Here is a 25,433-nt window from a genome sequence, read left to right as displayed (position 1 = left end):
TTACCCCATAAACCCTCCCCCCCCCATAAAGCCCTGTTCCCATGGTCCGATCATGCTGGTTTGCAAACTCTTTTGGTTTATTCCACCTTACATCTTCAAGCCAAATTTCATAAAAACTGGGACAAATTTTGGCCTCCAGAGACATAAAAATGAAAAAGTATATTCGTCCCGTGTCCAGGTCTTACCGTGCCACCTACGGCAATAGCTACTTCCCTATAGGGAAATTAGCTAAAATCTATGCTATTACTACCAAACGAAGAACGAGCCATTTGTAAAACATTGCTTCACATCTGATACGTTTACCATACTACTCTGGTTTTATATGTTAGTGTTAACTAAAATTTACCCTGGAAATATCTCGGTGACATCAACTCGTTGAAGCGTGGCCGGGCCAACTTTACATCGTTGGGCCGGAAATGAAACGCACATCAAAACAAGCATACAATTTAGGATGAGAAAAGATTTCTTGCATTTATGTTTGCACTTTAGTATCCAAAGTCAATGGCTGAAATGTGATAATTAGATTTTAACATAACAATAACTAAATAATGTTCATGCAGTATTACTGTATATCGAAAACATGATTTGACAAGAACAATTGACTTAAAACACATATTTTATATTTTCTAATATATGTATTACAACGCTTTGATGACGTCAGAAAATGTGCTTTTGTCACCTACCGTACCATGAAGTTGCTTAGGCACTGTGCTTTTGGTTCGTCGATCGGTCCATTAGTCGTTTAGTGCTGCACTCTATAAAAGAGAAGAGCTGCATGAACAAAGGAAACTTTTATGTTTACCTTAATTGCCGACAGGCAGTGCTGTAGTCGCAGCAACTGTCTTTGCGGACGAACTGAACTCGGATATCGGGGCAACAAACTTTTGCCAAATGTCGGTAATTTTTTCAGTAAAGCAGTGTTATTAAAACAGTGTTTTAGTGCGTGTTTATCTAATTTTAGTGTATATTTTCACATTAGTTCGTATGTTATTCGTGGGAGTGATTATGATGCATTTAAGGGACATCAATAAAGTAGACATAAAGGTTATGTTCTTCATCAGCAGCTGATCCATTTTCTAGATCCCTGAGATCTAAGACTGATAATTAATTATTTACATTTTGTAAAGGATCTCACAAAAAAGGTACCGTAAAATTTTACTTTTTTTAAATTTAATACATCCAATTTACAGTCTTGTATCTTGAATGCACTGTATTTAAATTTAGAACCACAAGCTCAAGTTATGGCTGATGGTACCCTATGCTACTGCACAAGATAAGTTATACCTAAAGCTGGCAAACGATAATTTTGGAACAGTCTTGTTATCATTGTGATTTCAGCTAAATCCATGGTGGGGTCTATAATCTTTAATTTGGCAAAACTTCAACCTCTTAGGAACCTGTCGTAAAAAATAAAGTTAAGTTTACAGCAGGTTAAGAAAACTTGATGTTTCTGTTACTTCCTATTTTTTTAGGCCTAATTTTTTTGTCAACATAGGCTATAATATTAACTGTTTGTAGATTGAATTAGGACTGCTTATGATTCAGCTTACAAAATGTGGATACTGTACAATATAACTTACAATAGATACCGGTAGCTTAATTAGGCCTACTTAAAATAACATACGATACACTTACGCTATCTACGATTTTCCTGTCACTGGACCAGTGCAACAGGAGGTCGTGTTGATTTTACGACTTCTAAATCAACTAATTTAACGATATTGAAGGGAGGTTTTAGAAAGGGATGAGTTTCAAAAGCCTAAGTTAAAGTTAGGTTACGGTAAGTTAGAGTTGCATATAAAAACAATTGCAAAGATTTAATAGGCCTACCAAGAGAAAAAAATAAAAATTCCTACGTCATTAAAATTTTACATGATTAGCTTAGCTTATCAGATTAATATCAAAATTAGCCTCTAGTCGTGTTGTTAAATTGAGGTTTAATTAATGTACCTGTGCAGAAGTGAAACAATAATTTATTAGGTAGGCTAGTTAAAAGACTAAGTTAAGTATAAGCCCTAGCTTTTTTGTATCAATATCATCAGGCCTCTTTATCCATTTATCCCTCAAAGTCAAAATAGTTATGATTGTCAGACAAAACACAGAATAAACAATTATAACACAGGAACTCATATACACAACAAACACCATGCAAACAACATTACAAACCCAAAACAACCCAGTCAAGTACTAATATTGCTTGATGCGGTACCAGTGAAAGGCGAGTCAAGACTACGAAATGTAGGCCTAGGATTATCACAATACTGCTTCACAGGGACTATATCACACAATATTAGTAATTGGCCATTTCATTCCTTTAAAAGCACAAATAACATTTTGTTTAAACAAATTTTCACTTTCTTTGTACAGTTGAACCTCGTTTGTACGAACCTCGATAAAACGAATTCCTCGATAAGACGATTTTTTTTTAATCCCCTTGACATATTATTGATTTTATTTATTTCTTTTAGCAGTTAAGTTATTAATGTATGAGACAATGCCTATTGTACATTTTGTATTGAATGGCAAATAAAGCTTTTGAATCTTTTTTGACACTTTCATATAGGTCAATGCTAAAAACACCTCTATACAACGTAGTAATTAAGTTAAAAACCTCCATAAGACGAATTTGTTTGTGACATGGGCTAGGACTGATTAACCTCTATTCAACGAATATTCTTAGCACAAAACTTCTACAAGACGAACGTGACCTCTATAAGACGAATTTATCATAATCGTAAACTCCATAGTACGTAGTTTTCAAAACAAATAGAAGCTTGTCTCAACATGAAACCCCCACCCATCCCACCTCCTTCCTCAGTCATTGTTTGGAGAAACCTTGGAGCGAGGAGAAACCTCTATAAGAAGAATAACAGCAGCATTAGACCTCGATAAAAACGACCCTCTTTATTAAGAATACCTCTATAGTACGAATTTTTCCCGTACCCCTTGAAATTCGTCTTATAGAGGTTCAACTGTATACCGTATCCTAGTAGTAGGTTAAACCTAGAAGCCTACCATTATTGTTAAATCCAATTAAGATATCTCTAAATTTAGTTGGAGCCTATCTCAAGGTAGACTAACAGTATTTTTGTTTGATAAGCAAATTAGCTTACTTGGTATTGTGTCCTCTTTTCAAAAAAAGTATTAGCTAAACTTTTAAGTACTTGCAGTCAAGGTGGACCGTGAGCAAATTGTAATAGGGTTCGATTTTGAGGCAAAACGAACAATGCAATAGCCTTACTGCTGTGGCCACTGGTACCCTAAATGGTACTGGCTTTCCCAACACACTGCCTCCATACACCTCTGCGTCTTGCGTCCTCCTTTCTTCCCAGTTTTCTCATGTCCTTTCTACTTGGTCCCACCATCTCAGTTTCGGTCCACCAAGGGGTCTTCTTCCTTCTGGGTTGTTCTCCAGTACTTTCTTTGGTAAAGAGTTGTAAAGCTTTTTACTTTAAAAAAAATTATGTTTGATACAGTTAATTAGGTGAATCAAACTTACTAATAACTACAGTAAATTGAATTTGTTGCTTTTAGATCTACACAATAAAGATTGTTTTATTTACCTCAATCAGGTTACAATTATGAAAAAGTAGCCTATGTAAAGCTAATTTTTATAAAATATTAGGCCCATGTTATGTAAAATGTTGTTATAAAATGTAAAATATGCTGTCCCTTGTTTACAATCTGACTGTGGTTAAATATTCAATTGAGTGATCGGGTATTAAATTAAAACTAATGTACCTGTTGTTCGAATTCGAGCAATTGCGAAGTATTACAGGCGTTATTTAAAAAAGTCATAATTTCCGATTACTTTTAAAGTATCGACTCAAAGATTATGGAAATACTCGTAACGATGTAGGTACATTTTAACAGTTTGATACAATCAACATATCTTGGAAATATCTTATAATTTTTCAAAAGCTGATCTTGTTTTTTAGTGTCTTCTACAAATGTTTCCCACTCATAGCCGCATTAGGTTGTCCATAATAACGATTATTAATTTTGTTTACATTATTTCTATTTCTTCTACTTGGTGGTTGTTCTATGACTTTCCCATGTTTCCATAGTTTGCAAATCGGCTCTTTAAATCATTGTTTAAGAAATGCAGCAAAGTGTTTATAATTTTTTTTTTTTTAGAATTCCGTTGTTATATTTACACCAACCCAAATTCAAATAGTAAATATTTCATTTCAACCAAGTCAGTAAATATTTTTAGCCACATGTTTCCTTAAATCGCAACTAAAATATTAACAGCAATTAAATTATCCAGCTGATCATAATGTAAACAAATATGTTCTTCATAAGGATAACATGGGAGCATTGAAAGCCACTGGCACAGAGTCCGAGAGACTTTTTCAAAAATGTAAGGTCAGTTTGCAAATCTACACACCTAGACGAACATTTTGGTACCGTATTATAATATGTGGGGTCAAATCTAAAAAAAACCTTATTGTTCACAATAGTTTCATGTTGCGTCTTAATAATATAGATTCACATTTAAACCGTTATAAAAGAAGATTGGTCAGAACCACTGAATCTTTTAAGCAATCTCTACCAAAACCACTTTAGGGGAGCGAAGCTCTAAATGAAACAAATAATTTAGTTAGCCTACCACTCGTCATTCCGCCAGATCATTTAAGCTAGACACACCAATTGTAAAAATTGGTTAAGTAGCACTACTGTACGGTTGGAAAAGGGATGTACCAGGGAAAACCCTTTTTGTAAGTTAAATAGATACATGGTGGATGTGTTTGACTTGTTATCTGTTTTATGTATATTTAAAAACAATTTCTTATATTGTACCATTCCTAGACGCCGGTAACATATTTATTAGTGTCTAGAACAATTGCAATGCCCTAACGTAGATGTATCAGTATGCTAACAGTTGGAGATTTAGGTCAAAGTAATGTTTGCAATAAACCCTTACCTCACCTTATAAAGGAATGTTGCCTCAAGCAAGCTCATTAAAAACAAGTCGCTTTCAGCGTCTAATTTCATAATGAGTGCTGTATCGATTAAATTTACGTAATTATGTGCCACTCATGTTTTATTCTGTGATCATTAATGAGTTTTTATAAGAGTAGGGCCTATGTGATATTTTGATCAATTTTCCAATGATTATATTTTGTATTGTTTGAATATCTTTTATTAAGCAACATCTTTTAATCAAACTTAATTTACAAATATTAAATTTTTAAATAGCCAAACAAATATAGGGTTTTTTTCAAAAGGGCTGCCACTGTTGAAGCTGTGAAAACCCCACAGTTTAAGTTAGGGTAGGTTATTTTAGTCTAAAGTTTGACTCACACAATTTTTATTGACTGAACAGAAATAATCACAAAACTCAAACAATTTAATCGTGTAGGGAAATTTGAAATAGTGGCGACCCTGTTCTGAAAGAGACTCGGTTTTTTCTTCCTGATGTACCATTTAGCGACATATTGGCTTGATTTTAATGCTTCCTGTATCTAAGAGAGTGGTTAAAATGGTAGGTGGGGTTGAAATAATATAAAGTGTGCTGATGTAAGGTTCTGCATATAGGTAGCCTAATAAAAGTTGTCAGTACAGTAGATTCTCTCTTATCCGGACACCTTTTAACCGGACATCGGTTTAACCGGATTATAATCGGCAGAAATGACATCTCTTTAACCGGACAATTTTTATCAGCACATTGGTTTAACCGGACTAGATCGGCAGGAAGTGGACGGTACTGAAACGACTGTTCTCGTGGGAAAGATTTGAGACCAGTGCATGTGTCTAAATACAATGCTCTCCTAAATTTATTTCAAACTAGCTGTAACCCGCGGGCTTTGCCCCGTTTAACTTCTTAATTTTCAAAATGATCTCGTTTGCATGGCTCAATCACGTCCTGGTTGAAGTTCGTTCGCTACGCTCACTCACCTTTAGGTTGGAGCTCGTTCGCTGCGCTCACTTTCCTTCAGGTTAGCTCGTTCGCTACGCTCACTTGCCTTCAGGTTAGCTCGTTCGCTACGCTCACTCGCCTCCAGGTTGAAGTTCGTTCGCTACGCTCACTCACCTTTTGGTTGCAAATTAGCTGTTGTCATAAATGTAAAAGAAATAATAGTGCTAGTGCTGCACCCTGTTGGTAATCCTTGTAACTTTAATGCTATTGAACATCACAGAACAGAACCAACTTGTTTAATTGAAACAGCTGTTAAGATTCAATAATTTCATTTCTCATAAGGTTAACATGGGATGGGAAACTCCAGAGCCACTGGGGCGGAGCCCGAAAGGATTTTTGAAATAAGAATATGCCTATATGTTAATCGGGAATGTGAGCTATCATCATGCCAAATTTCAGCCCAATCGAACCAGTATTTTTCGCGTTTACTTCTCCCATACATACAGCAACCACCTCTTTTTTATAATAGTATAGATATCACAGTAAACGGTCCGTTTTAACGAGTTTTTGGGGACGTCGGTTTAACCAGAAAACCCGTTATTCGGATTGGCCTCAGTCCCGATGAGTCCGGATGAGTGGGAGTCTACTGTATATTTAGGATTTTTATAAAATTTAGAATTTATGTACAAGTAGGTAGGTCCCTAACAACAATTATAGGCCTACTGTACTGTATCTTCAGTTTTGTTCACATGTTTTTGAAGTCCGAACCCTATAGCCTAGGTCTAACTGACAAATTCATAATTCTCATAGTGATGAAATCTAATAACTTAGTTTTGAATTCACTTTTAATAATACTTTCTATCCCAAACCAACTAACCTCTCCCACATCTATTCAAAAGTTTTATAAACTTTTGGACTTAAATAATATTAAGTAGGTTACCACAAAGCAATAAAATAAAAATATTTAAATTGTCTAGGTATATCCCAAACCAACTAACCTCTCCCACATCTATTCAAAAGTTTTAAAAACTTTTGGACTCAAATAATAACAAGTAGGTTACCACAAAGCAATAAAATAAAAATATTTAAATTGTCTAGGTACACAGATTTTATCCTTTCATATGTTCCATTCGTTTACTATAACAATCATGTTTCCAAATCCAGTTTTTGCGCTTTTATTAAGTTTGCATATGTGTTAAGAAAGGCTTTTCATCCAAAGAAATGCACTTGTAAGTTTGGTTGAGCAAGACAAAAGTATGTGTCAGTTTGCAATGCTGTGTGTTTGTTCACTATAGTTCGGCCGCTTAGAAAACGACCTGCGCGCTAATGCTAAACCAATGCTGGAGGAGGTCGTTTTCTAAGCGGCCGACCTATACAAGATCCACAGGTGCATCTCACAGAGCTTCAAGTACACAGATCATTTAGTAATCACTGACTCTATACATGTTCATTCATAATATTTACATAACTTTTAAAAAAAAACCACGTTCTATACTTGTGGAGGTAAAAATGTCACCTGATAACCCAATAAGACTCTCAAGCAAACAGCTGATTGACATTACTGATTTTTGAAGTAAGCTAGATAACAGAGTATGCAGCTGTCAAAGATAAACAAGTAAAAGATGGCTAAGTTAAGTCAGCTGATTGGATGGTTGGTCAGGAAAAAATGCTTATTAATGAGTTTTTTTTTAGTTTGACAGAATCAGACAAATCCATACTTACTTTGAGTTTGTAAAAATGAGATGTTTGTTTTTTGTCTGCAATTTCATTACACTAGAATTACAAGACTTAAATTCAACTAGTTGCTGTCATCAAGAATTTAATTACTACATTAGGGGTTTATATTTTTTTGGGGGTGATTTGCATTCATCTGTATTTGATGCATATTAACAAAAAATGAAAAGGGAAGGTTTTTTGTGCATTAAGTGTTTGACCTCCATTGTTTTTATCACAAGTCAATTTTAAGTGTGCATGTACAATCTCCTTTAATATTTTTACATGGTCATTATCAAACCGCAATTTAGTATTCTGCAGTATCTTTAGTAATAATGGTTAGATTCAACTAAGTTATTCAAAAGTTATAAAGATAATCTATATCCCTAATACTGCTGAGGCTTAAGTAACCTGTTGAAGTATTTTACCAGATTTTACTCATGTTGGTTTTGGCTATTCATAGTTCCTCTCAGGGTAACTTTTAGTGAGTCCTAAAAAACAAATTGGTTCTGAATTTAATGTCAATCTTAAAAAATTATAATTGTTGGAAACCTTAAATTAAAAATGAATTATAAAATAATTAAAATATACTTCCTGTATTACAGATGGTATTGGAACTTTTATGCTAATGGTAAAAACCATTGGGGGTAAATTTTGCTACGGAGGTAGTGATGTAAAATACCCAGGTATTTAAAACTCGGGGTAAATACCCCAAATCCATAAATACCCGAGTATTTTGGGTATTTATGAAATCGATTAAAATTTATTTATATTTACCCCTAAATATGTTATTGTTATCATTACATGATAAATTATGATAGTCTATAACACCTTTTACAGTAACTTGAAGCTTTGCTAGTACCTTTTATTTAACGATTTAGCATTTTTTTTATAATACATAGGCTAAAGTTTCTAAATAAGCATGGGGTTTCCTGTCTTAAATCGAGTAACATCAGTTAAATTTAACTTACTAAAAAATAGTATATTAAAAAAGGCTGTGGCTAGTTCAATTTTTATAATTTTATAAATTTAAAACCAATAAACAAAATTATTTTAATTTAAAAATTTCCAGAAATTGTTGAAAGATTTATTGTGCTATAGAGTCAAATGTTTTGTTTCACAAGTTTATAAAATTATTATTTATTTATTTTTATACCATTGATACCAACAAAAGATCTAGAACAAAAATATTATTAAATCCTGCCATCCTACAGATTGAATTTTAATTATTTTCTTAAGTTGTTTAGGCTACTGGGTTAAATTTTCCTGTCTTTCTAAATAAATTATGACTTTAAATATTATTTTTCATCACTTTCAATAAAATAAATTCATCTATCTACAGTATCATAGAAATAAAAAAAATCATAAGTAGTCAGGACCAGTGCAACCATGCGACCAGGGTATACATGCCGATTATGCTTCTTATGCTCAGACCTGGGTATTTATATGGCGATTATACCCAGAAGTAAAATGCTAGTAGTGACCATATGAAATTTCGTTTAACACATTTTATCATCATTTTACTATCCTTACAGGGTAATAATTAAATTGCAAAAAACATCTCAATCTTATCTAACTTTAATAAAAATTATAAATAAGTTAGGCTACCCAGTTTTTGGCTATTTACCCGGGCCTGGGGTAAATACCCAATTTATATTTACCTAACCACTGGGTATTTACCCGCCCCACATCACTATACGGAGGTCCTTGTAAATTTCTTACCGTTAATAATTGAGCAAAGTAATTGTTAAAAATCCAATAGATTTCAATATATGATTCTGTGCATGAAAATAAACTTGTTGAATGATTTGGTATGATGTAAAAAATGATGTTGAATACGATTGGTTGATGTTGACAACTGTTCACTAAATTAATGGGTCATTCAATAAGCAAGGGTCTTGTACTGAACTGTGATAAGGAAATACAAACTCAACATCAATATATACTGCCTATAACTGGTTGGCCATTGGCTGAAATAATAGTACTAAATATATTGTGGCTGTAATATGTTACTTACTTGGCACATAAAATATATTTTAATTTTCAAGATGTTTTGAAAGATTTATTTCGCAAATGATTCAGATCCGTTAATGACCTCACCGATACTAGATATACTGATATGTCTGTAACATCACTAAACAAGTTATACCACCGACGATGACAACCATAAATATATTGCCAGTGACAAAATACATGGCTAATTTATTTCAACACAAGATAAGAACTAAACACATTTTCATTCCTCATAAGAAAAAAACAAGACAATTAAAACACACGATTGTCAATTTAAATGTGTAATTTTAAAAACCAGCCTTTCAAATAAAAATATTACAAAAAATTTTAAGTTTAGGCCTAAAACACAATGTTTGACTACAATTTCTAGATCCAGTAAAGTTTCCCTTCAAATCGGTTAAAAATATTACAGGTTTACAAATTATATTTTTACAAAAGAAATTAAAACTGCGATAGACTAATCAAGATTTAGGTTGAATGATAAGCAAACAATTTTGTACTGTTCAAATCTCATTGTTCTCTATTTCAAGAAATTTTTATGTCGATGTTATGAAGTGGTTAAAATCCGTGTCAGGAATTAAATTTAGGCCTAAAAAAATACAATTTCTTAATTCTCTAACTTCTTAATACACACCTTTCTGGCAAATTATAGCAAGTCTCTTAATTTAATTTGAAAATAGGTTATGCTATGATCGTTCGTAAAGAAATTGTTTGTCGAAGAATTAAACAGAATGTTTTTTCCATTTTATTATTACAATTTGGAAACCAATTTAAAAACCTGTCGCACATTGCAAACTAATGGATAAAAATGGTTAATTTATAGTAAAAACCTAAAACGTTTTGGTTTTACTGTACCTACTGTGTTTTAAAAATTTTGGATCAGCACTTTTTTGAGCCCTATTAAAAAACAAAAACCCTAAATCATAAACATTTTTGACCTATATATCAAATTACTCTTTTGATGCCAACGCACGGTTTATGATGTACTTATTTTTGTCAGCGAAATCCTAAGTGACAAAAGGAGCTCGGTGCTAAGCCACTAATTATGTTTGAGGACGAAAATAGCAACGAACAAACATGTGCTAACAACAGCTACATGTTAGAAACATTGGCTGTGCGCGTGAACTGAAGGTTGCGGTACTTTCTTTTGGCACGGTTTTTATTGCTTATCACTCCAAAAATTTGCCAACTTTATCCAGACTATATACCCTATCTATTCAATCAGTATATTTGTTTTACGATTTTATTAGGGAATTTCCCATGTAAGGAATAAGCTATTGTAGGTCTCATGGTAAGTCCTAGACCCGCTACCGATTTAATTTTTTCGTTTTGAGGTTCCCAGAGACTAAAAACACCCTTAGTTAAAATTCAATATGTGTATCCTGCAAACATAACTCGTGCAAAAGTTATCAGATTTCGATTAAATTTGGTACAAACGTTGAAACCTACATTTATTCAAACGTGTTCGCGAACCAGAATGGTCGGACTATGGGAACGGGGGTGGTTTTGTGGGGGTAAAAACAGGATTTTTCAATTTTTGACCCCAAAAACATTAAATTTTGGAATTTTCTTTCCAAACCATTTAGTACAGCTTAAAAACAAACAAGTTAGTATATTGAAGTGTTTTCTTGCACTTAATGGTTCTAGAAAGTTAAAATAAATCGTAAATAATATTCCCATGTTGTTATGGAGAATAAGTAAACTGTTACAGCTTGCTTGGCCTAATAAAAGTTAGTGTACCTCGAAAAAGTCGATGTTCAGACATTCATGTCGTTTATAAATTTACAGCTTTGTTTACAACTCAAGTTAGCCAAGCCAATCATAACTCGAGTATTTGTTGAACCATCGTACGCACTTACGAGTATAACTTTACTATCTCAACCTCAACCACTCCGACGATATAACAATGTAAACACATTTCAAAACAGACGTCATCACTACGGCACCAAATTGAAAGTTGTTGAATAATATTTTAATCATAATGCTTTGTTTTTATTTTAATTATCTAAATGGGAGTATTAGTTTTTTTTATTGATTGATAAAACTTAATTAAATAATATGACACAAAGATTTGGACAGACAAATTTGCAAGTGTTTTCTCACTTGTCATTAACCACCCCACCAACTTAAATCTCTATACCCTTATTCTGTTTAGCAAGTTTTTACCTTCGATTTTTAGCCTAATTTATTGAACAATAAATGTCTTGTGCCAAAAATTCAATATATTTTCAAAACAACAAAACTCAAAACAGTTATGTAGTGGAAAATCTCACAATGGATAAAATGTTTCTTAATTTGCCATATCAACCTATTTTATCCGATACTATTTGCGTTTCGATTCTTGTCTCTTAACAAAACTCATATGAAACGGTACAAAAACCTATTTTACATTTTAGACGTTTGGTCACATGTATAAAATCATTGTAACTTTTTACTCCTTTATGACTGCTTGTTTTAGAATACATTCTCAACCATGAAGATGGGAAAATTATATCTTTTGATTAGGTAACGAACATCTAGGTCTAGACATATTCGTTTGGTTATGTGCTTGGTCACTTCGCAAGCAGCAATTTTTAATAATCCTAACGAATCGCACAGTTTGAGAATCACGCGACGTAATATTTGATGTTATCCTCACGATGCCGCAAAACTGATAAAATATTTAGGGTGCGTTCTGAAGTGGGAGTGAGATGAAAACTGCCAGTGAGAGGGGGATGAGAAGCCCTCAAGAGATGGTGGATTATTTCCCCCCCCCACCACCCCCTGATCCGACTTAGCCGCTGGTCTTGTCATTTAAATGAGAATGCCAGATAAGTCGCCATTCTCCTGCCACAAAGTTTCATATTTCACGTGGTTGTTGCTTAAGTCAAGGTTGTTGTTGTTGGAAAAATATTTCTGTTTGAATTGAAAACGAAACATATTATATCTTGATTGTTTTGTTTGAAGGTTTGTGTAGCTTAGGGTAGCTTTGGTAACTGTAGGTAACTTGGCTTTGGGTAACTGACTAACAAATCCCTGGAAATTTAAGTGGATAGCTCGCCAATTTTTATATATTTTTTCAATATGTTGCTCGTTCAATCCCGAGGAAAGTTCAAATATTTAATACGTTTTGAAACTGGACTTAGCTCATCATAAATCTATTAAGTTATTATTTTATCCAGTACTATTTATTAGAAACCAAACATCAAACAACACGGCAACCCTTAAGACTAATGTTAATTTTTTTTTAAATTTTAAATTCATTTTTTGTGCTTATTTTTGAGCCTATTTTAATTTATAAAGGGATTCTGCTCATCTACAGGAAAATATCATTCCGACAGTTTACGTAGATTTTCCCTGCGATACACATGAGCTGAGAAAAAAATGCTTTAAGAAACATGCCTGTATAAAATGAGCGCCATGAGAAAAATTGAATTTCCATTTTTGATCCAATTATGAATATTCTCAAAATACAAATAAAACCTACACATATAGGACCGCTAACCTTTCTTTTGGTACAACCCGCGTGTAAATCGGCCCAGTATTTTTGGCCCCATGTTAAATCTCCACACGAAAAGTTTAATTTCAATTTTTACCCAATTATTTTTAAGGTCTTTTACGTGTGGATATTGTTCAAATCCAGCATATACATAAAATATGCCTTTATGTCACATAAACAGACTTGACATTTATTCATAGATATATAATACAGTAACAACACGTGTTGTTATTATATATCTATGCATTTATTGGAATTACATTTTTTGACGCAAATGATTTGCTTACGATTGAATAAGAATAATTATTAATACTTAATACTTTTCATTAAAATGGCGACCATACAAAAGTTTGAGCATAGATTAAAGTAGACATGCCTACTCATTTAATCTATGGTTCGAGGCTTTGAACAATTATTAATAAGTGAACTTACTAGCGTTATGTGTAATGACAGACTATTTGAGCTTTCTTTAAATTAACATTTACTCCCCTTCCTTTCTTATCTAGGTCAACTCTTACCTTGTCTGAGGTGTTGGCTAGATACCAGAGTAAAGCTATTGAAATGTCTGCCTTATTTTTCAAATGTCGCCTTTAACAAAAATCTTCAGCAAAACCTTGGTTTAGATTCATTCTTGAGTCGGAAACCAATTTTTTTAATGTTCTGCTAACAGTAAGTTAATGCTAGTTAGTTTATAATTATTATTAACGTTAACTTTTTATTAGCAAAAAGTTCTTCTTGAAAGTTTAAAAACAATCGGCGCGGCGTTGACATTGCATACATTGCGCAAAATAACGAATTTTCCGCAATCACATTGAAATGAAGTTTATATTCATCACAACTTATCTTCTGCTACCAAAAGTGTTTCGGGCTTTTTGACCTACGGCACTATGCAAATATATGATTTTTTTCTGACTCTCCTTGGTTTGTAGGCACTCTCTTAAACATTCACGGTAATTCTTTAAGGTGAATTTTCGAAAGAAATCTAACGGGGACCTTTGTATGCTTAAGATTCACTGTGCTACTTTTTCCTTTCATTGAATTGTGTAGCGGGAAAATAATTAAATTTAGAGAATGTAACCGTACATTGTTTCTGTGATTTACAATATTGACGACATTAATTCGATTAATTGCATAATTATTATTGCTACTGGGTACATAAACAACGTTGAGGGCTGTTGCCATTTTTTTACACTTCTTATGTTTATTATTTTACAACTGACTAATCGCTGTACTCATAAAACCTGTCCATCAATACACATTTAGCTAAAATCGTGAACTGATTGTGATTCTTATACATTTTATAGTAAATGTAGCAACAGCTACAAGCCCTGTCGACAGCAGGCAGGGCTTCTCTCAGAGGAATATTAGATTAAGCTTAAGCTAATAGTTGGAATTGCTTCCGGTTGTACGTACTGTATTAGTGCTTAAAACAGCACAGTAAATGTAAACTTTAATGCAGATGATTAATTTACTTAATTTACAAATAGTCTGAAGTGAAGTAGTAATGTAAAACCAAAGATTACATATGCTACGCAATTTTTATTTTTACATTTTGCGTAGCATATATAATCTTTGGTAAAACCAATGGTGAAATTAAAGCCAATTTTAGACTACCGTAACAATGAATATCCGATAGATTACTGCGTACGTTATTTATAATGTTTAGTAAGACGTTTTCCTGACGTTTCGAGATTCGTAACTGATCCCGTCCTCTGGCAAGAAAACATAAATTGGTACACAATCGCAATTTAACCCTTGAGGAGCAAGCTAGAGAGCAAAACTTCGGTTTCCGAAGGTTTCTAGCTCAAATCCCGGCGCCAATGAATTTTATCTAAAAAAATAATGCTGCAACCCATCCTTCTATGCCTAGCCTTATAGTTATTTGAAAAACAATGTCAAATAAAAAATCTCAAACCTAGCCAAAGTCTGGACAATTATAAAATGAAAACAACACCGAAATCTGCATATTCTCAAAACAATAAACAAAACATCCCTTAGAAAATTATCGGGTCTTTAAATTTTTTTCTGCAGCCTGTTTTAAAAAAGTTCCATGATCAAAGTAAGTTTCGTGCGGCCCCCCTAGCGTGTGTGGGGAAGGTGAATCTACTTCTCTGTAGTCACGCATAACCATCGAGCCGTGGGTGGACTTAAACTAGCTTTTATTCTATTTATATCTGTGTTATATTTACATGAACACATTATAAGTATTGCATTTATCTTAGTGGTAATTATTAAAGTGGGATTTTGTGTTTTCTCTGTTATGTTGTAGGTGTTTTAGCTCTTGTATGTTTGAACAAAAAAAATATATATAGGCTAATGCTTAAATTATTGACAGGAATATTTTTTTTCTTTTTGGCGCTATTGTACAAATGAAACGCGTTTTAAACTCTTAAAACACTTTGATAGATTTTATGCAATGTAAAATCGCGCAAGACGGTAAATACAGTATGTAAATAGATGTTTCAATGACGATTAATGCTATTCATTATCAGGCCTAATCGTCCAGTTCCAGTAAATATCGGTGATAATAATACAGGGTTAATGTATCAAGTAATAATTTTGAATTACAATTTTTTATATCGTATGAAATAGATGTCAACTGGAACCTTTTCATGATGGTTTTTGGATTCTTCAAAATGGTTGTACAAATAGACCACCATTCGTCTAAAACTAACCTGTTCAAAGAATTTTGATACAAAACTTAGGAATGTATATTGTAGTTTCTGATGGAATAGGTGTATGATTATTTATAAATAATTATAATTTCCAGATGAAAAAATCAGGAGAGCTGAGTTCTTAAAAGTAGAAGGTCGTCAGTTTGTTTCTGGAGAAAGAGTAGTTTTTTTATTCTGAACCGTACCCAGCCGTTATTGATTATTAGGCTTTTGATAAAATCATAGCTAAAAATAGTCTTAGACAGTTATAAAGCTACTCTAAGATCTTAATACGGCATCTAACTCCGTACAAACTCATCCTTCAATTATAATATTTTAATTAAAGTGTATCCACTTGATTTTGCTATCATAATTGGTATTTTGGTATTTTAGTAATATGGACACATAGATATATATTTTATAATTGACACTTTTTTCGGGAAATCACACTACATCATAGTTTCAGTTGTGGCTTAACAAAGTCTCACGAAAACACCGGAGATTCTCGCCTACGATATACGGCCTGGACGTTGGAAGAGTTCCAACATACCTTCTGTTGGTGCCAGTGCTTTATGTGCTAATAACGCCTATGTCAATGCGCGAAGGTTGTGTTATTTTAACAATTCACTCGATTGTGTACACAAGTAGACGTTTCATTTTAGACGTTTACAATAAATACATTGTTTATATATATTGTTTGATACATTGTTGGCTTGGCGTTTGACGTAAATTAGAGACGAAAAAGTTTGGTTGTTGTTTTTGACTAGTTTCCCGTATTTTAATGTATTATACCATGGACAAAAAGAATTAAATACATACTGTCAGCCGTGCTGTGGTTACCATGTTTACCATAGGTTCTGGAGCACACCGCTGTGAGCGCCGTGTAGTTACGTAGCGCGTAGGCCGTAACTACATGGCGCTCCCAGCGGTGTGCGCCAGAACCTACAGTTACAGACCCTACTAGAATTATGATTGTGTATGATGGGTTTATGATGAAGTAGATGACCAATGTAGTTTTTTTACTGACTAAGATCAGCTGTTTTTTTGCAAGGACCATTTATTAAAAGTTCTATGCTCAAGAAACGCTGAGCTCAGTTTGGAAGCATCAAAAAGCAACTGACTTTTCTCAGGATTTAACCATCCACCTACCGATTTGTGTAGGCGAGAACTGTAAACAAATTTCTGTAAAAATTAACCAAAAAATGAAATGAAGATTTTCAGAAATGTTGGTTCTTTTTCTGCGGATGTTATTAGAAAAAAATTGCCCAGAAATTAGAACCTGGTTCTTACTTTGTTTCGCATAAAAAATAGAAAAAAATCAGTTTCTCCTCAAAGAAAATTAAACACTCGAAAGTTCATGTCCAAAGCTATTTAATTTGTATGTAATATTATAGTATTTTCGATGAATATGTCATTCAACATAACACGTTTGTATTGTCAAATTAAAACTAATTATTCACAACTTTCCCGGGAGCAAACAGAACAGTTTTACCAAGAGGAATACTACAGTAAAAGGTATTTCACTTCTGCTCCATCCAATATGAAACATTGAAATACAGTACTCGTCAACACATCAAAGTAAAGCGAATGCTACTACAATCACAGTACGTATATATTCTGTGCTACAATGCAGACCAAAGTAGTGTACGATTACGCTTTGAATCACGCATTCAAACAGCGAATTGTTGATCGTCAACATCAAAGTACATTTAAAGCAACTATAATTCACACTTTATGGTTTTCAACTTTGTCTTTAACATCTAATTGAACTGTGTGAATTGTGTTTTGGTAAAACAAAAGGAAATGTGACGGTTTGGATTTGATTTTTAAAATAATTTGTGTACATCAAATTTAATGCGGATGGAGTTTCGTAATTATACTTTATACATGCGAAAGTGACTTACTAAAACAGTTTGGATTGTCAAGTGTTAATTGTCAAGAAAAGTCGGTTAAAGCTGTCTTAATGCATTTGCAGAGTCCTTAAACTTTGTATATTATCTTCATCACTTATTGCGAACATCAAACTAAAATTAAACCTAGCTTATCTTTCGACAGATGAAAAGGATTTTGTAACATTTAACTTTACCTACCACAACACATTTAACTTTTCCTATCACACCTACAATGTAAATATTTTTCGTTTGCATGGACGTTACACAGTTTACTAATTGCGTTGGATTTTAGTCATATAATTTTAACATACTAATCTGCTCTGAAGATTGAGTTGTTTCATCTACAAAGTAAAAATAAGTCGACAATAATGTGAGGTGTAATCTGATAGCTGTGGGTGTGGTGAACAATTGCCCGTTGGTTGGAAAGATCTACATGACCACATAGTGGCTACCGGCCTCTTACTAGGGCTTTGTATACTAGGGACTGAACTTTGCAATGGGAAAATCTACTACAAAGTAAAGAGAACTCGACAATAATGTGAGGTGTAATGTGATAGCTGTGGGTGTGGTGAACAATTGCTCGTTGGCTGGAAAGATCTACTTGACCACATAGTGGCTACCGGAGTCTTACTAGGGCTTTGTATACTAGGGACTGAACTTTGCAATGGGAAAATCTACTACAAAGTAAAGAGAACTCGACAATAATGTGAGGTGTAATGTGATAGCTGTGGGTGTGGTGAACAATTGATCGTTGGTTGGAAAGATCTACATGACCACATAGTGGCTACCGGCCTCTTACTAGGGCGTTGTATGCTAGGGGACCGAGCTTTGCTTAGAGAAAATAACAACAAAGTAAAGAGAACTCGACAATAATGTGAGGTGTAATGTGATAGCTGTGGGTGTGGTGAACAATTGCTCGTTGGTTGGAAAGATCTACATGACCACATAGTGGCTACCGGCCTCTTACTTTGTAATATAGGGGACCGAGCTTTGCTTAGAGAAATTAACAACAAAGTAAAGAGAACTTGACAATAATGTGAGGTGTATTTTGATAGCTGTGGTGAACAACAATTGGTCTTGAAACTTTAGACGAAGCCCATACATTCTCCATATTACTATGTAGCCTATAAAGGGAGAAAGTAATAATCATCTCAAAAATCGCCAAAACCAAATCATATTTAAAAAAATTACTTTTCAATACTCACCGAGACGGGATAGTAGTTAAACATATTTTTGAATACCGTACTAACTTAATTAATGGTTTTAAAAGTCTATCTTGCTTGGTACCTTTTCCATTCTATTTACCTAAAGAAGAAGAATTTGATTTTTGTAAAGTATTTTTCTCACCCTTATTGTAGGTCTTAACAAATGTACCAAACACAAATTTTCTTGCAGAGTTTCAATTGGTCGTAACGAAAATTAAAAGGATGCGCAAACATTGCCTTACGTTTTTTATAAATTGCAATACGTCAGGCAAATCGTAAACCAAACAATCTAAAATAAATATATTCTTCAATTTATTAATGTGAGAACTGAGCTCTATAGCGGTGTAGTGATAAGCCTGGGCGAGTGGAAATTTCCTAACAAAGTCATTATTAAAAGTGCGTCACTAGACTAATAGGTCGTCTCTATACAAAGAGGCTTTTAGAATATTACCTGGTTTTAAAAACCTTTGTAGTAATGATGTTGAAAATTGACCTCAGGGGACATCAAATTGGTAAAGTAAATCTGTCCCAGGTCTTACCGTGCATACGGTTTAGTTTATGGACAAGTAGCAGAGAACCCGTCCTTTGTACGGGGTTGGCATCAAGTATAAAATGATTATTGCAGTTATACCATAGACTAAAAGAATTAACCACTTCTCCTAAACAATGGAGAAAAATAAATTATAAGATATCCGCAAAATATCACAAATTATTCATGAAATTAAAAACATAAACATAACTGTAAACAATCCTACTTTGACAGTTCTCATTGCGTATCACATTTTTTTGCTGCTACTTAGTTCAAATTAGCTGTTTTCATAAATGCAAAAAAAATAATAGTGCTGCAGCCTGTTGGTAAATCTTATAACTTTTGAATGCTTTTGCATATCATTAGGACCAACTTTTTTGAGCGGAGCGAGCGAAGCTCTTATACGTCGACTTTTATGCATTTCGTAATACGCAAACTCCTCCTAGACGGCTGAATTGATCGTTTTCAAATTTTGGATGGTGATAAAGACCATATCGGTGAGTGCCAACATCTATATGGCGTTAAAAATAACTCTCAGGAATCCGCCCCACTGGGTCTCAAAGTTTCAATGTAATCCTTATGGAAGCAGTATTTGACACATAAACAAAAACATATGATCAGCTGTTGACTTTTGAATACAGTAGATAAAGAAATAGCTGATAGCATTATTCCACAGATATTAGAACAAAAACGGTATGAATCATAAATATAATCAAATGACGACACTAGCTTGAGGTCCGTGACGTAGGAAATGCTAAAGGAAGTAAGGGAAGCAAGGAAGTAAGGGTGAGCAGTCTGGAGTGTGGAAACTGTTTATGACGATTAGATTTAGGTATCTGCATTCCTAAAATTCTATGGGAAGGGAGGAAAACGGGTCCGCGACGTAGGCAGTGGTGAAGGAAGTACTAAAGGTGAGCAGTCTGGAGTGTGGAAACTGTTTATGACGATTAGATATAGGTATCTGCATTCCAAAAATTATAAGGGAAGGGAGGTAAACAGGTCCGCGACATAGGAAGTGATGAAGGTAGTAGTCAAGGCGAGCTGTCCGGAGTGTAGGAACTGCTTATGACCATTATATTAAGGTATTTCCAATCCTATGATGCTATGGGAAGGGAGGGAAACAGGTCCGTGACGTAGGAAGTGGTGAAGGAAGTACTAAAGGTGAGCAGTCTGGAGTGTGGAAACTGTTTATGACGATTAGATATAGGTATTTGCATTCCAAAAATTATAGGGGAAGGGAGGTAAACGGGTCCGCGACGTAGGAAGTGATGAAGGTAGTAGTCAAGGCGAGCTGTCCGGAGTGTAGGAACTGCTTATGACCATTATATTAAGGTATTTCCAATCCTATGATGCTATGGGAAGGGAGGGAAACAGGTCCGTGACGTAGGAAGTGGTGAAGGAAGTAGTAAAGGTGAGCGGTCCGAAGTGTGGGACCTGTTTATGACGATTAGATTAAGGTATCTGCAATCATAAAATGCTATAGGAAGGGAGGAAAACGGGTCCGCGACGTAGGAAGTGATGAAGGAAGTAGTCAAGGCGAGCTGTCCGGAGTGTGGGAACTGTTTATGACGATTAGATTTAGGTATCTGCATTCCTAAAATTCTATGGGAAGGGAGGAAAACGGGTCCGCGACGTAGGCAGTGGTGAAGGAAGTACTAAAGGTGAACAGTCTGGAGTGTGGAAACTGTTTATGACGATTAGATATAGGTATCTGCATTCCAAAAATTATAAGGGAAGGGAGGTAAACGGGTCCGCGACGTAGGAAGTGATAAAGGAAGTAGTCAAAGCGAGCTGTCCGGAGTGTAGGAACTGCTTATGACCATTATATTAAGGTATTTCCAATCCTATGATGCTATGGGAAGGTAGGGAAACAGGTCCGTGACGTAGGAAGTGGTGAAGGAAGTAGTAAAGGCGAGCGGTCCAGAGTGTGGGAACTGTTTATGACGATTAGATTAAGGTATCTGCACACATAAAATGCTATGGCAAGGGAGGAAAACGGGTCCGCGACGTAGGAAGTGATGAAGGAAGTAGTCAAGGCGAGCTGTCCGGAGTGTGGGAACTGTTTATGAGGATTAGATTAAGGTATCTGCAATCAAAAAATGCTATGGAAAGGGAGGGAAACAGGTCCGTGTCGTAGGAAGTGGCGAACGAAGTAGTAAAGGCGAGCAGTCCGGAGTGTGGGAACTGTTTATGACGATTAGGTTAAGGCATCTGCAATCATAAAATGCAATGGGAAGGGAGGTAAACAGGTCCGTGACGTAGGAAGTTGTGAAGGAATTAGTAAATGCGAGCAGTTCGGAGTGTAGGAACTGCTAATGACCAATATATTAAGGTATTTCCAATCCTATGATGCTATGGGTAGGGAGGGAAACAGGTCCGTGACGTAGGAAGTGGTGAAGGAAGTAGTAAAGGCGAGCGGTCCGGAGTGTGGGAACTGTTTATGACGATTAGATTAAGGTATCTTCAATCATAAAATGCTATGGGAAGGGAGGAAAACGGGTCCGCGACGTAGGAAGTGATGAAGAAAGTAGTCAAGGCGAGCTGTCCGGAGTGTAGGAACTGTTTATGACGATTAGATTATGGTATCTGCAATCAAAAAATGCTATGGAAAGGGAGGGAAACAGGTCCGTGGCGTAGGAAGTGGCGAAGGAAGTAGTAAAGGCGAGCAGTCCGGAGTGTGGGAACTGTTTATGACGATTAGATTAAGGTATATGCAATCATAAAATGCTATGGGAAGGGAGGAAAACGGGTACGCGACGTAGGAAGTGATGAAGGAAGTAGTCAAGGCGAGCTGTCCGGAGTGTGGGAACTTTTTATGACGATTAGATTAAGGTATCTGCAATCAAAAAATGCTATGGAAAGGGAGGGAAACAGGTCCGTGGCGTAGGAAGTGGCGAAGGAAGTAGTAAATGCGAGCAGTCCGGAGAGTGGGAACTGTTTATGACGATTAGATTAAGGTATCTGCAATCATAAAATGCTATGGGAAGGGAGGAAAACGGGTCCGTGACGTAGAAAGTGATGAAGGAAGTAGTCAAGGCGAGCTGTCCGGAGTGTGGGAACTGTTTATGACGATTAGATTAAGGTATCTGCAATCATAAAATGCTATGGGAAGGGAGAGAAAAGGCCCGAGACGTATGAAGCGGTGAAGGCAGTAGTCAAGGTGAGCTGTCCGGAGTGTGGGATCTGTTTATGACGATTAGATTAAGGTATCTACAATCTTAAAATTCTATGGAAAGAGAGGGAAAAAGGTCCGCGACGTAAGAAGAGGTGAAGGAAGTAGTAAGGTGAGCAGTGTGGAGTGTGGGAACTGGAAACCGTTTGTAGCAGTTAGATTAATGTATTTGCAATGCTGAAATGCTATGAGAAGAGGATGGAAGCATCCCCCCGACATATAAAATGGTGAAAGAAGTAGTAAAGGCTAGCAGTGTGGAGTGTGGGAACTGTCTTTGGCAATTACATTAATGCATCTGCAATCCAAAAATGCTATGGGAAGGGAGGAAAACGGGTCCGTGACGTAGGAAGTGATGATGGAAGTAGTCAAGGCGAGCTGTCCGGAGTGTGGGAACTGTTTATGACGATTAGATTAAGGTATCTGCAATCAAAAAATGCTATGGAAAGGGAGGGAAACAGGTCCGTGGCGTAGGAAGTGGCGAAGGAAGTAGTAAAGGCGAGCAGTATGACCAAAACAATAAAATTTAAACCCTTGATGGCTCCGCTCAATTTTGTGGATGCCTCTGCGAACGCCACCTAGTTAATTGAAACAGCTGACTAAATTCTTTAATTCCCATTAAATATGAATACTCATAAGGTTAACATGGGGAACTACAGAGGCACTGGGGCGGAGCCCTAAAGGATTTTTGAGATAAGAATATGCCTATATGTTAATCGGGAATGTGAGCTATCATCATGCCAAATTTCAGCCTAATCCGTCCAGTAGTTAAAGCGTGATTGAACTTCAAACACACAAACTTTCACATTTATAATACTAGTAAGATAAGATGAGATAAATCATTGACTATTGGATACAGAAGAAGACATCCCATCTATATGGATCAGCTGTTGCCAATTTTTTACTAAAAAAGAATGTAGTTGTGTGAGCCAGTCACAGATTGCGCTAGTGTCTAAAACTCTGTTTTGTAACTTATTTTTCGTTACTGACATAGTTGCTGGGTCACAACAGTTGCTATAGCTGATAATAAGTCATTCCATCAGTTTAATTTAATAAAAACCATCATGTAATCGGCAGAAATCAGTAATTTAGATCAGCGCAATCTGTAGGTGGCTCACATCAACTAAGACAAATTTGATTAAAAACCTGGCTACAACTTTAACATGGGGATGGAATGTCTAGTGAGTTATTCGCTAAAAACCTGTTTTCCCATTTATTGGTGAAAATAAAGATTATACTATACTGAGTCGGGCAACAATAATTAAGCTTATTTTATCCCCGATTTCGAGCAAAATTAGTCAGACTTTATACTGTACTTTATAGAGCAATTAGTGAGCTATTAGCATGTGGGCCGATTGGGCGCCACGGCAGTATCTTCTTATCACTGGTAAATGTTTGACATTAGATCGACAAGTGATTTGACCTTGAGTGATAACGGCTGTGTACTCGTCATAATGGATAACATTGACAACATTGTAATGTCACCAATACTTGTGACTTGTCCTCTTTCTATTTAGAGTTATCGAAAATAAAGTAAAGCTTTGTTAGACATTTTGATTTGAGGTAAGTATAAACGGGGAAATGGTATATTTCGTGCAAAAAATATAACTTGGTTCAGTGTTTTCACTGATATTTTACTCGTAATTGGTATATTTTTGTGGTTATTTCACTGACTTTGTATGAATGGACAAGATAGAGCTATATGTTTAAGAGAACTTAGTTAAAACAGTCTCTAATACAAAATTAATTGATGTTATTGTTTTAATTATTTTATTTTGTAACTATTTGTATGTTAACTTAAGGTTATGAAGCGATGTGTTAACGACAAACCCACCTCTATTTTAACGTAATAAGTAAACTAACATAATATTATTACGAATTGTATCCTCATATCGACACTGAATTGGGCAAGCAATTAATGAAAGCATAATAAGTACCAATATTGTTATCAAAAATAACATTACAAGTTAGTAAACCCGAACTATTTTGATAGGAATTTAGTATGTTGTAGCCCTTTATATTCTGAACAAAATGGTATGATTCCCATTCCTGTATAAAAATTATTGTAACTTATGTTATTTTCCAGTAAAAGCCCATGGAAAATCCATTTTCCTTTTGAAAAATCGTTTTTTCGACAACCCTGGTTCTGATTAAAATTAGCCATATGGTCCTTATAATTCCAAACAAAATAGTGCAACCCCCATTCGTGTAAAATTACGGTTCATAAGTTAACGCAACTTTTGTGATTTCACCTATTATATATCATAGTTACTCTCATCGCTTACCCATTAAAAAGGTTGTTGACAAGCTAATGGGAGAAAGTCCCTATGTCAGATTTATTATACCGTTTATTTCAGATACAAAAAATTCTGGATGTCAAGTAGGTTATCAACTTACACGTGAACCAATAATATTACTAACGCTAACACATCCTACTTACATTAAACATTTACTTGATATTACTTTTGATGGTCCCATAACAAAGGCATCAATAAGATAACTATCGTATCTCGGACGTTATACATGAGTGAACGTCGGTGACTTCTCTGTAAATTGTCCCTTATTGACGCTAACGAAGATTCCAATTAACTGATTCCGTCTCAGCCTCACGTACTTCACTTTTATCTCTTTCTCTTCCAGGTCAAATTATTTCATATTCGCTACAATGATTTAAGTGTTTAGTAAGTCAATTCACTGATTATATAGTCATCAGACTTGTCTAGGAGATGTAGACATGTAGAGTGTTTACTCTTTAATCCGTGGTATATTGTACATTGCTTTTTTAGTTACCATGTAGTCTTAAAATTTAATCAAACATTCATTATATACTCGTTTATAAACAGGCTTTCGTTAGACATATATATTTAAGTGTTTTAAATGCCTATCTAAAAATACTAATGCATTAGGTAGAAATCCA

General features: G+C 34.9%; 1 protein-coding gene across 1 annotated transcript in view; it reads left to right on the top strand.

Moving 5' to 3' along the window:
• The first annotated feature begins 855 nt into the window (after positions 1-855).
• The window catches only part of LOC128993491 (5'-AMP-activated protein kinase subunit gamma-2-like), a 326,963-nt gene continuing 302,385 nt past the window's right edge, over positions 856-25,433 (top strand). Inside the window, exon 1 of the mRNA XM_054417433.1 lies at positions 856-1,142. The gene's annotated coding sequence lies outside the window, so the exon portion shown is untranslated. The remainder of the gene's footprint in view (positions 1,143-25,433) is intronic.

The sequence above is a fragment of the Macrosteles quadrilineatus genome, unplaced genomic scaffold (assembly GCF_028750875.1).
Source record: "Macrosteles quadrilineatus isolate MER2022 unplaced genomic scaffold, UCM_ALF_1.0 Scaffold_4__1_contigs__length_99947679, whole genome shotgun sequence".
Lineage (NCBI taxonomy): Eukaryota > Metazoa > Arthropoda > Insecta > Hemiptera > Cicadellidae > Macrosteles > Macrosteles quadrilineatus.
The sequence above is the reverse complement of the archived record's forward strand: the minus strand, read 5'-3'. Positions and strand labels throughout refer to the sequence as shown.